Genomic DNA, 9753 nt, shown 5'->3' on the forward strand with positions numbered 1-9753 from the left:
TTGTTGCTTACTTGAACTGTTTCACACTTCACAGCATATTTCATATCAAAAAAGCTCAAAATATTAAGCTTTTAATGCTATTTGAATTGCATTTGAACCTCTTTGTCAAGTTCACTTTTAATTCATTTTGTTCTACTGGTGTTTCCATCATAGGCCAGCATAAGAGAAGAACTCCCCAAGGAAAATTATTCTTCATAAATCAGCTCTAGGTAAATACATTCCTGATGCTTCTGAGCTGTTCAAATTCACAAGAGTCACTCTTTCATTCATGTATTCAATATAACGCTTACAAAGTGTCTATTGTGTATTATGTTACATGCCGCTGAAAATACAGAGATGAAGGCTGTTCTACTCAAGAAACTTGCAAACGAAGTTTGATTGAAACGATTCTTCATCTTCGGTGCCATGGAGTCATCTTAAGCATTAATTTAAAGCCACCAACTGTCCTATCTTCATTTCCAACAAAACCCAGGAATTGGAGATTTACTCTCTATTGACTATAGTGCTGTAGTGGGTTCATGTGTTTTGTTGTTTTTATGTTACCAGCTTTAAAATCTAAAGCATGTTTTTGTTTTGTTGTTCATTTTTAAAGCAAGTTATCATATTTGAATGTTTGAGATATATTTTGTTACAGGTATTTTGCAATCATGTATGTATTATTGCCGAGTCTTTTCTTTTTATCACCAGTTCATAAAGCAGCATCTCAGATATTTTTACTGGAATGGAAAGTTTTTCTGTCAGGTGGATCAATGTTGTTTGCCTCATGACCTCTTTGGTTCCACGGTTCATACCAGATGAAGAAGGTGTTGTTGGTGAATATGTTGGAACTGTCATAAAATGGGCAACAAAGAGAAAATTTTAAATGAAACTCAGATTTGTTGTACTCAATTTAAAAGAAGTCATAGTCCAAGAAATGACTTCACACCTAACTTTTGGGCTGGTCTTATGAAAAATAAAAGCTAAATGGAGAACATTGGACTTAATATTTGGAAAATTATCTGATTTAGCATAGAGTCATTTTGATAATTACAAGCTTCATATCATTTCATTTTATCCTCAATGGGCCATTGCAATCTTTGTTAATACCCAATAAGTAGAAAAATTTTTAAAAAGCGTTATAAAATAACAATGTACTATGGATGAAATGGATATTAGGGTCATTTACTCCAATCTCATCATTTTATAAATGAGGAAGGTGAGGTTTATAAGTTTTCTTCCAGTTTAAAATTTCAGATTTGACTATTTTTTGACAACCCAACAAAACTGACTAACTGGTTTGGCATCAGTGTTGACTTACAGTCCAATAAAATTTGTCTGCTTTCAGTAGGATTTATTTGATTCACTTGCTTTAATTTTTTCCCATTCTATTTTTCTTCTTCAGTTCATTTAGTTTTAGCCGCCTCTAAGTTATAGGATGATTAAAGTTCGTGAAGGAAGAGAGCCATTAACTGGTCCTCACTAGTTGCACTGACAGGGACTTGACTTAAACATTGGGAAGAAATGGGTAATAGTGATAACAGGCTTTTAAAACATATTTTGAGTTTTCCAAGTCTATGCTTTTTTTCTAAATTTAAGATTTCCTTTGTCTCTATTATCTTGTGGGTAGACTCCATATGCCTTCAGATTTTCAATTTATTCCTTCATTCCCTTCTTCAATTCTTTTCTCAGTCTTCTATAAACTCATCCTTCTTCTCTTCATGAGCACCTTAATGGTAGCCAAGCTGAGATATCATTTGACTTTCAGCGTCTGAACATGAATATGAATTCATAGTACTACATGGCTGTTCTGATTCTGCAGGGAAATGTGTGAAGAACACACACATGGCAGCTCCTACAAATAAGCAAATCTCATCTATAGGCTGGAAGGAAATCTACAGTTTGAGGCAATTTGTCTTGAGCGGCACTTTATCAGCACCTTCCTACTGTTGGTGCCCTCCTCCGACTCACTGACCACACATGGCCACGTCTCTTTGGTTGTCTTTGGAGACTCTGTGGGGAGGTTTCTTCACCTACAGTGCCTATATCCTACTGCTTTCCTTCTCCCTACTCCCTTTGAAAACTTACTCTAGATATTGTGTTCTCAAGATCCCGGTCTCTAAGATTAGCTATAATCTTCTAAATTATTTTTCTAAAGACATTAATGGAGGATAATAACTTAATGTGCATGTAAAAAGAACCCTTCAGTGCTCTAACCTAAATGAGCTAGGAATTTCTAGTACCGCAGCATGCTGGCTGGGGATATTTCAAGGACTCATACTTTGCTATGCTCTTTAATTCATTCAGTGGATGGTTACTCATCATCAACTACAAGCCAGCCTTTCTACCCAGCTTAGACACTTCTATCTGGGTGTCTCCATGAAAAAACTAGCAATAACTCTCATCCATCAAGGCTCTGTTATGAGCCTCTATTAGTTTCCTAGGGCTGTCATAACAAAATGTCAGAGACTGGGTGGCTTAAGCAACAGAAATTTATTTTCTCACAGCTCTGGAGGCGAGAAGTCCTAGATCAAGGTGTCGGCAAGATTGATTTCTTCTGAAGTCTCTCTCCTTGGCCTGTAGATGACATCTTTCTGTTCGTGTCTTCATATATTCTTTCCTCTGCACACACATGTCTGTGTCCTAATCTCTTCTAATAAGAACATCAGTCAGATTGTATCAGGGCCACCCATATGACTTCATTTTACTTTAATGACATCTTTAAAGGCCCTATCTCCAAATACAGTCACATTCTGAGTCACTGAGGCTTAGGACTTCAACATATGAATTCTAGGGGGATGCAACTCAGCCCATAACACAATTTCACACTGTAAACCTTTTATTTGCGTGTATTATTTGTAACCATTAAAAAATCTAGAGAGGTTCATTTTATTGTTCAAATTTTTCCATTGAAAAATTGAGGGTCAGAGAGGATGAGTAACTTCTCCAAGCTTACGTAACTACTAGATGGTGACACTGGGAATCAGGTCAAGCCTTATAGCTCCAAAGCCCATGTCTTTCTATTATACCACTCTGCCTCCAGCTAAGAGTCATAGCCAGTCAGCTTTGATCAAACACACATTAATCATTCTTCCTGGGATTTTTACTCCATGGGAGACTGAGAGGCTTAATTGGTATGTGGACAAAAATTCACCTAGAGAGATTAGGTTCAAGAAACAGAAAATGGGTTATTTTTAATAATCAGTTTCTTTAACTTGGTAAATATTCGAAAAGATTTTGATTTTTTTTTCAGTAACAAGGAAATTTTGGCCTTCAATTTTTTATCAGCAACAATAATAGTTTTAGAAACATCTATAGACATTTTTGGAAATCAGTGAGGAGACATTAATTAGCATGTTTATCTAGTCTCTAATCCACCAAAGGGTGCAAGGTGAACTGATTTAAGATCTTAAATATTTTCTGAGACAGGCCACAAAATTCTTAAGTTTTTCTCAATTTGACATATTTTTCAGAGGAAAAAGCTGTCTGAGCTCAAACCAAGTCCAGACTTCCTTGCTGGTCTCCTTTTGTGTCATTGGGAATGCAGACAAAATACCTCCTTACTTACTCAAATTATTTATTCTGCCTGCTTTTTCTGCTACAACATACTGAAGTGAGAGATTTCATGATAATAGATTATCTGTAACAAGTCAGTTCTTTTATTTTTATTAATTTTTAACATGGAAATGTTTACATAAAAAAATCTATATACTTTAATCAAGTTACAAAATAATAATATTCCTAAGGATGATAATAATAAAGTTAAATTCTTCTATATTATTTTATAGTTAAGAATTTTTGTTTAGGCATTTTAAAGAAAGGAGAAAAAAGAGGAAGAGAAGAATAAAAATTAAGGTTTGGATAGTAAGGTGGTAAACTTGGAGATGGGAGGTTGTTGAAATTGTGATAAAAATCTTTCTTTCTAGTCCTATCCTTATCATAGAAAAAGAAAAGAAATACATTTCTGGCCTATAGGTGGTAATGCTTACAATGGTTCTTTACTGTAATGTAGTTATAGCACTTGAACAAGTGCACTGCTACTGAGTGATGATGAAAGTATAATTCTGCAATAGAGATAAAAAGGAATTACGTTCTTCAGATATAATAGAAAATAAAGTAATTTTACCAAAGACCAAGTGAATAACTCTGCTTGAGAAATCCCCACAGAAGTCTAGAAACCCTACAGGGGAACTGAAAACACAATTCTCTTAATGTCTGGGCTAGCACGTAGTGGTAGTGGGCTAAACCTATAGGTTCCATTCCCTCTAGATACTGGCCATTGACCTTCCTTCTAAGCCCACTCAGGCATCCTGTTCTTGGATGCTCTTGGTCCACAGGCGACGTGATGAGACCAGGTAGTGAAGCACAGGCATATGTAGGAAATCAGCACTGTGGTTTGGCAACATGTTCACACTCCTGGAAGGGGGGTGATTTCTCAAGTTTTGTGGATTAGGGAAGGTGGTGAGGAGAAATTGGCCTTAGTTACTTCTGGATAAGTTTCTGCCTTACAGACCAGACACTTAATTGCCAGATAACCCAAAACAAGGCTAACCCAAAGGAGATCATCTCGCTCATCAATCTGACAAGAAATATATTTGCAAGTTTTGGCATCTCTCATTAGACCTAGCACTGCTCCAGGAATGTGAGACATATGAAAAGTATTTACAAATTAGAGCTTTGATTAGTAAGTAATTAATAAGCAAGATTGTAACTTATTGGTTTACATTGAGCAATAATGCTTAACCTGTTTTGGACTCATGAAACTTTTTGGGAATCTTTTGAAGACATAAAGGCTTCTCCTCAGAAAATAAATGCATGTGCATGCAACAACTTGTAGACAACATTAAAGAGTTCAGAGGACCTTTGGGTACCGCCTACGGGCACCAGTTTAAGAAGCTCTGACATAAACAGGCACAAATTGTCAGTGATTAGTCTATTCGTATCATCAGTTCAGGTACTGACATTTGAAGAAAAATAAACAGGAAGAAGCTTATTTGACATGGTTGTCACCAGGGAATGAGAAATGAATGTTAGATTATTTCATTCAAAGTAAGGCAGAATGAGTTATTTCTGCTCACAAAGAATTTTATAAGTTGGGAGTAAGTAACCATGAATGTCTTTTGCTAAGGCATCAGCCCAGTCCAAGCCAATGCTGAGGGCAAAGAGGACATTCTGGTTTCTCTGCTCTAAATTGTTCAGTTCTATGAGTATTTATAATACCTTTAAGGCCATATCATATCTTTATGACAAGGCATGACCCATAGTCCAAAAATTTTTGTTTAAGATAAGTCATACGGGCATATTGACCCTGAAATACTTATTCATTCAAAAAATAATTTTTGTGGTAAGCACAGAAGTATCCTGATGAGCAATCACACACCGCTCATGATTTCATAAAATTAAAAGACTAGCAGATTCACCAAACATGGCAGAGCCAATTATTTTAGTCATTAGTTTTTTCTTGAACTACGTAGACAAAATAAAACAAACTGTAGCTAAGTCGCTTGCAATGCTTTTCCAAAAGTCATTAAATTCCCCAAAAATCTAAATAAATAACTTGATTAAACTCCTACTACCTATAAAGAAGAAATAAGATTGATTCTTGTTCTTAATGAATTTATAATTTTATTGGGAAGATACCATAGCTGTTAGGAGTTAGGCGGATCTGGTTTCAAATTCTAATTCTGAAAAGTTCTACCTGTCTTTTCTTAAACTAGTTCTTATACTTTCTGATGCTCAGTTTCTTCATCTTAAAATAGGGAAAAATAATAGTTACCTAATAGTATTGTTATGAAACTCTAAAAGATAACATTTTATAGAATCTTGGCATGAGTTTGATAACAGCTATCATGATTACTAAAATAGATATAATAAATTATATTCAAATAATGTCACAAATTGCAGAGAATGGAAAAATGTCAGATGGTCAGTAGAGGCAATAATAGACTCTGTTAAGAAGGATTAGCATGGATCAGAGTGGTCAGAAACTTCCAGGGAAGATGGGATCTGAACTGCACCCTAAAGTCAGGGTAGGATTTGGTGCAGGAAAGAGAAGAAGGTCATTCAAGTTGGGAAAGTGGTAGGAGTGGTAAGTATGAAAACTGAATGAACATGCTTTGTTCAGGAGACATGGAGTAGATTATTTGGCTTGTACAGAAGATAGAGGCAGAGTTGGGAAAAATCGGAGATGGTCTTGAGTCTTCATAAAACACTAAGGAACTGAAAAGCATTTCAGCAGAAAATGATGTGTTTTAGAACGATTCATTACGTAATCATGGTGTGGGGGATAAATTTTATTTTGAGGTAGGAGTTTAAAAGATGGAGAGGGAGTGTTGTTAACTGGGGCTATTAAAAAAAAACAAAAGCTACCAGGTGCAATGGCTCATGCCTGTAATTCCAGCAACTTGGGAGGCTGAGAGGCAGGGGGGTCCCTTGAGCCCAGGAGTTCAAGACCAACCGAGGCAGTAAAGCAAGACATCGTCTCTACAAAAAATTTTTTAAACAATTAGCTAGGCATGGTGCTGCATGCCTGAAGTTCCAGCTGTTTGGGAGGCTGAGGCAGGAGCATGGCTTGAGCACAGGAGTTTGAGGTTGCTGTGAGCTATGATCATGCCATTATACTCCAGTTTAGGTGGCAGAGTGAGACCCTGTCTCTAAATGGAAAAAGCTGACACTGGACACTGACATAATGAATAATGACAGCCTGTTTGGATGACAGCAGTGGGAATGGAAAGAAACAAACCAAGGCAGAAACATCAAAAAAGAAAGAAAGTGATTATTGGTACATTGAAAAGGGAGATTATTTGAAGAAGATGCTGTCAACAAGCAGATATTGAAGTTGTAGTAACGAACCTTAGTGTCTTAGGGACATGAGGACAGTATACATAAAGGAAACTGCGAAGTGGGATTCTTTTGACAGGTAGATGTGGGAAGGAGATCATTTTAACCTCCAAACAGTTTACTTCCTAAAGGAGGAACCATGACTCATTCATCTTAGAATCTTTAGCACTTAGTAAAAAATCAGGAATATGAGTTTGGGAAGTATGAGTACGCAACTGGAGTTCACATCAAAGTCAGAGCTGGAAACAGAGGCTTGTATGGCTAGAATGTGAGATTTGATCCATTCTGGAGGGAAAGGAGCAGATGATGGGTGTGGTCCATGGTTGGGGGCTGGCAGGTACTTACCATTCCCCCTAGTATTTACCATTTCCATGTAGAAAATCAACTTTCAACTGCCATCAGCTTGAAGATTTCCTTTGCCCACCAGAGTCTGTTCAACCTACATGTGAGGCAAACCAGAAGCACTGGAGAATAAACACCCTTTGGAAAATCCCTCAAACAATATCAGAGAGGAATTGATGGGTAAATATCCCAGCTCCTGTGGGTGGGATAACACTTTAATGTATGTTCAATACTGTCTCCCAGAGTTCCTTGGTAAAATCCAACTCCAGTTGCCCAGAGTGGGAATTTTATTGATGGTTCATCTCTTTTGGCTTCCTCTAACACTTCCCATTGCTGTCTTCTCCCATTGTTTTTTCCTGATAATATCTCCCAAATAAAATACTGACACTTTCATCCTGTTTCTGGGATGTGCCTGTGGGAACCTCCATTAGGTCAATGGGAATGACATAAGATCATCAAGGGAAGTGACCCAGGTGAATCTAACTTCAGTGAGGCTCACCAATGGGTCAGGGCAGAACAGCAGGGAAGAATGAACAAGAGTCAAAGGTAGAGGCAAGACAGCCAGATCCAAGTCCGGTGGCCAGAGGAGACACGAGGGTACCCTGGGCTCAGAGGTGAAGCTGCGGTATCTAGACCCCATAGGGTATCAATTCTAAGGAGAAATAACAAGCCACATGTGGAGTCCAGGTAGATGAACTAAGTTGGTGTCCTGAAGAACTTATCAAAGAACAAACATGAAAGATGTAGAAATGGACTGAAATCAATCCAGACAGAGGGAGTTAGGAGTGAAAAGTTTATACCTCTGAATCCTAAAAGCTACCCAGGTAAATGGCTCATCCTGGAACCAAGCAGAAAAGAAAGATTGGACCTGGGGCCTAAATAACTGAGGAGTCTGCTGACTTAGTTCTGTTGTTGTGGGTAATTTGTTATTTGTACACTTTCAGCATGCATTTCTATTTAATTGTTCTCTGATTTCTCTGCACATGGGCAGGTATCTGCTATGGGATATACCCTTTATCATTCCTTTAATATCTGGCTCTCTTCTCCCCTTTCCCTCAAATGATGGCTGCTGGAATCTTCCCAGCACAGGTTCATGGTTTGTACACTTGGATTTTGTGCTCTTTGGGTAGCGTGACACTGGCTGGCAAGAGGATCAGGTCACATCTGGCTGATTCCGTGACTTGGCAGTTACTCAGCCTGGTACCCTCTGCTGTTGCTCTGTTCCGTCTCCGTGAGCTGTGTGCCAGCCTGCTGCTCACCAAACGGAGCCAGTAATGTTTCAAGCCCCCCAAATGAAATAGGGACATTGTACATTCTGAGGTGAAAGACAGGATATAACCTGGCCACGTGGAGCATATCTGGTGGCACAGACTGGTCAACAGGCTCACGAAGAGAGGCAGACATCAGTGCTGTAGGGAGGAGCGTACTAACCTCCTGGCTCTGTTTGATAGTCCACTTGGAGGCTGCTATGCCACAGTCTTCTGCGGGATGGCATGTAACACAGACATTTGAAATCAGCACGAGGAAATGGTAAAAATCATAACTCTGCTGCTGATACCATGGCAGCCCCATCTTTCTGTGGCACCTTACACTCTCACTGTACGATCCAGGTCCTTGGCCCCTTCCTGACATTTTCAACATTACAGAGAAACAATGATGGAAAGGACCAACAGAGAAATGTCACCTTGCCAAATGAAGCTGTGTTTTTCAAATGTCAAGGATTTGCCTCCTCACATTTCACTCTCCTGCTTCAAAATATTCTGCACCCAGATGCTCTGGGAAATGGCAAAGTCTCCTAACTCGACCCCCAAGCAGAAGAAGCCTGCTGGGTGGGGTGATTCTGAAGAGCTGTGAACAATTCCCTATTGGTTATAGTAACTGTCAAAATTATCATAAACCCTCTTAGGAAATAATGTTGTTGGAAGGGAACCCAATTTGATGTTTAGATATTACTGGTTCATTTGAAAACCACCCAACACAACCATATGGCTTTTAGTGACAGCAGTCTAATGAGATCTCACTGGTTAGCAGAAAGATCACATAAAAACATCTGTTAGAGAAATGACTGCCCAGCTAAATTTAAAATGATCCTAGAGTCATCTTTCTGACTACTACACTTAGAATGAAAAAGAATATACTAGCTGCAAAGTATCCAATGTGAAAACATGACATAGCATATAATTTTGTTTTAAACATTTTAGCTGGGATCACTTTGGATGCTGAAAAACATAGGTAACAAAGAATGCAGCCAAGGAAGTAGACCACAGAAACTTAGTATCAGATAAATATGGCTATTTGTATGAAGTGTGTACATGTGTGTTTGTGTGTACCAAATTATTTATAGTGTAAAGTATATTTATATTGACTAGTCAAGTTCTCTTATAGCAGCCATTGGCTTAAATAAATCCTAATGTAGCTTTAGCGCAGGTTAATCTGGTAAATTCTTGTTTTAAAAAAAGGACTAATTACTGGTACCTTTTTTCCTGTTTCACTTACTACGGGGACATCTTAATAATTAGCCCTATCATCTAAAAGAGACAAGAAGAAACTGGATGAATAGGTCAGGAGCAGGAGATAGGTCAGAGGACAGCCTAG

This window comes from Propithecus coquereli, unplaced genomic scaffold (assembly GCF_000956105.1).
Source record: "Propithecus coquereli isolate 6110/MARCELLA unplaced genomic scaffold, Pcoq_1.0 Scaffold154, whole genome shotgun sequence".
In the NCBI taxonomy this organism is placed as follows: domain Eukaryota; kingdom Metazoa; phylum Chordata; class Mammalia; order Primates; family Indriidae; genus Propithecus; species Propithecus coquereli.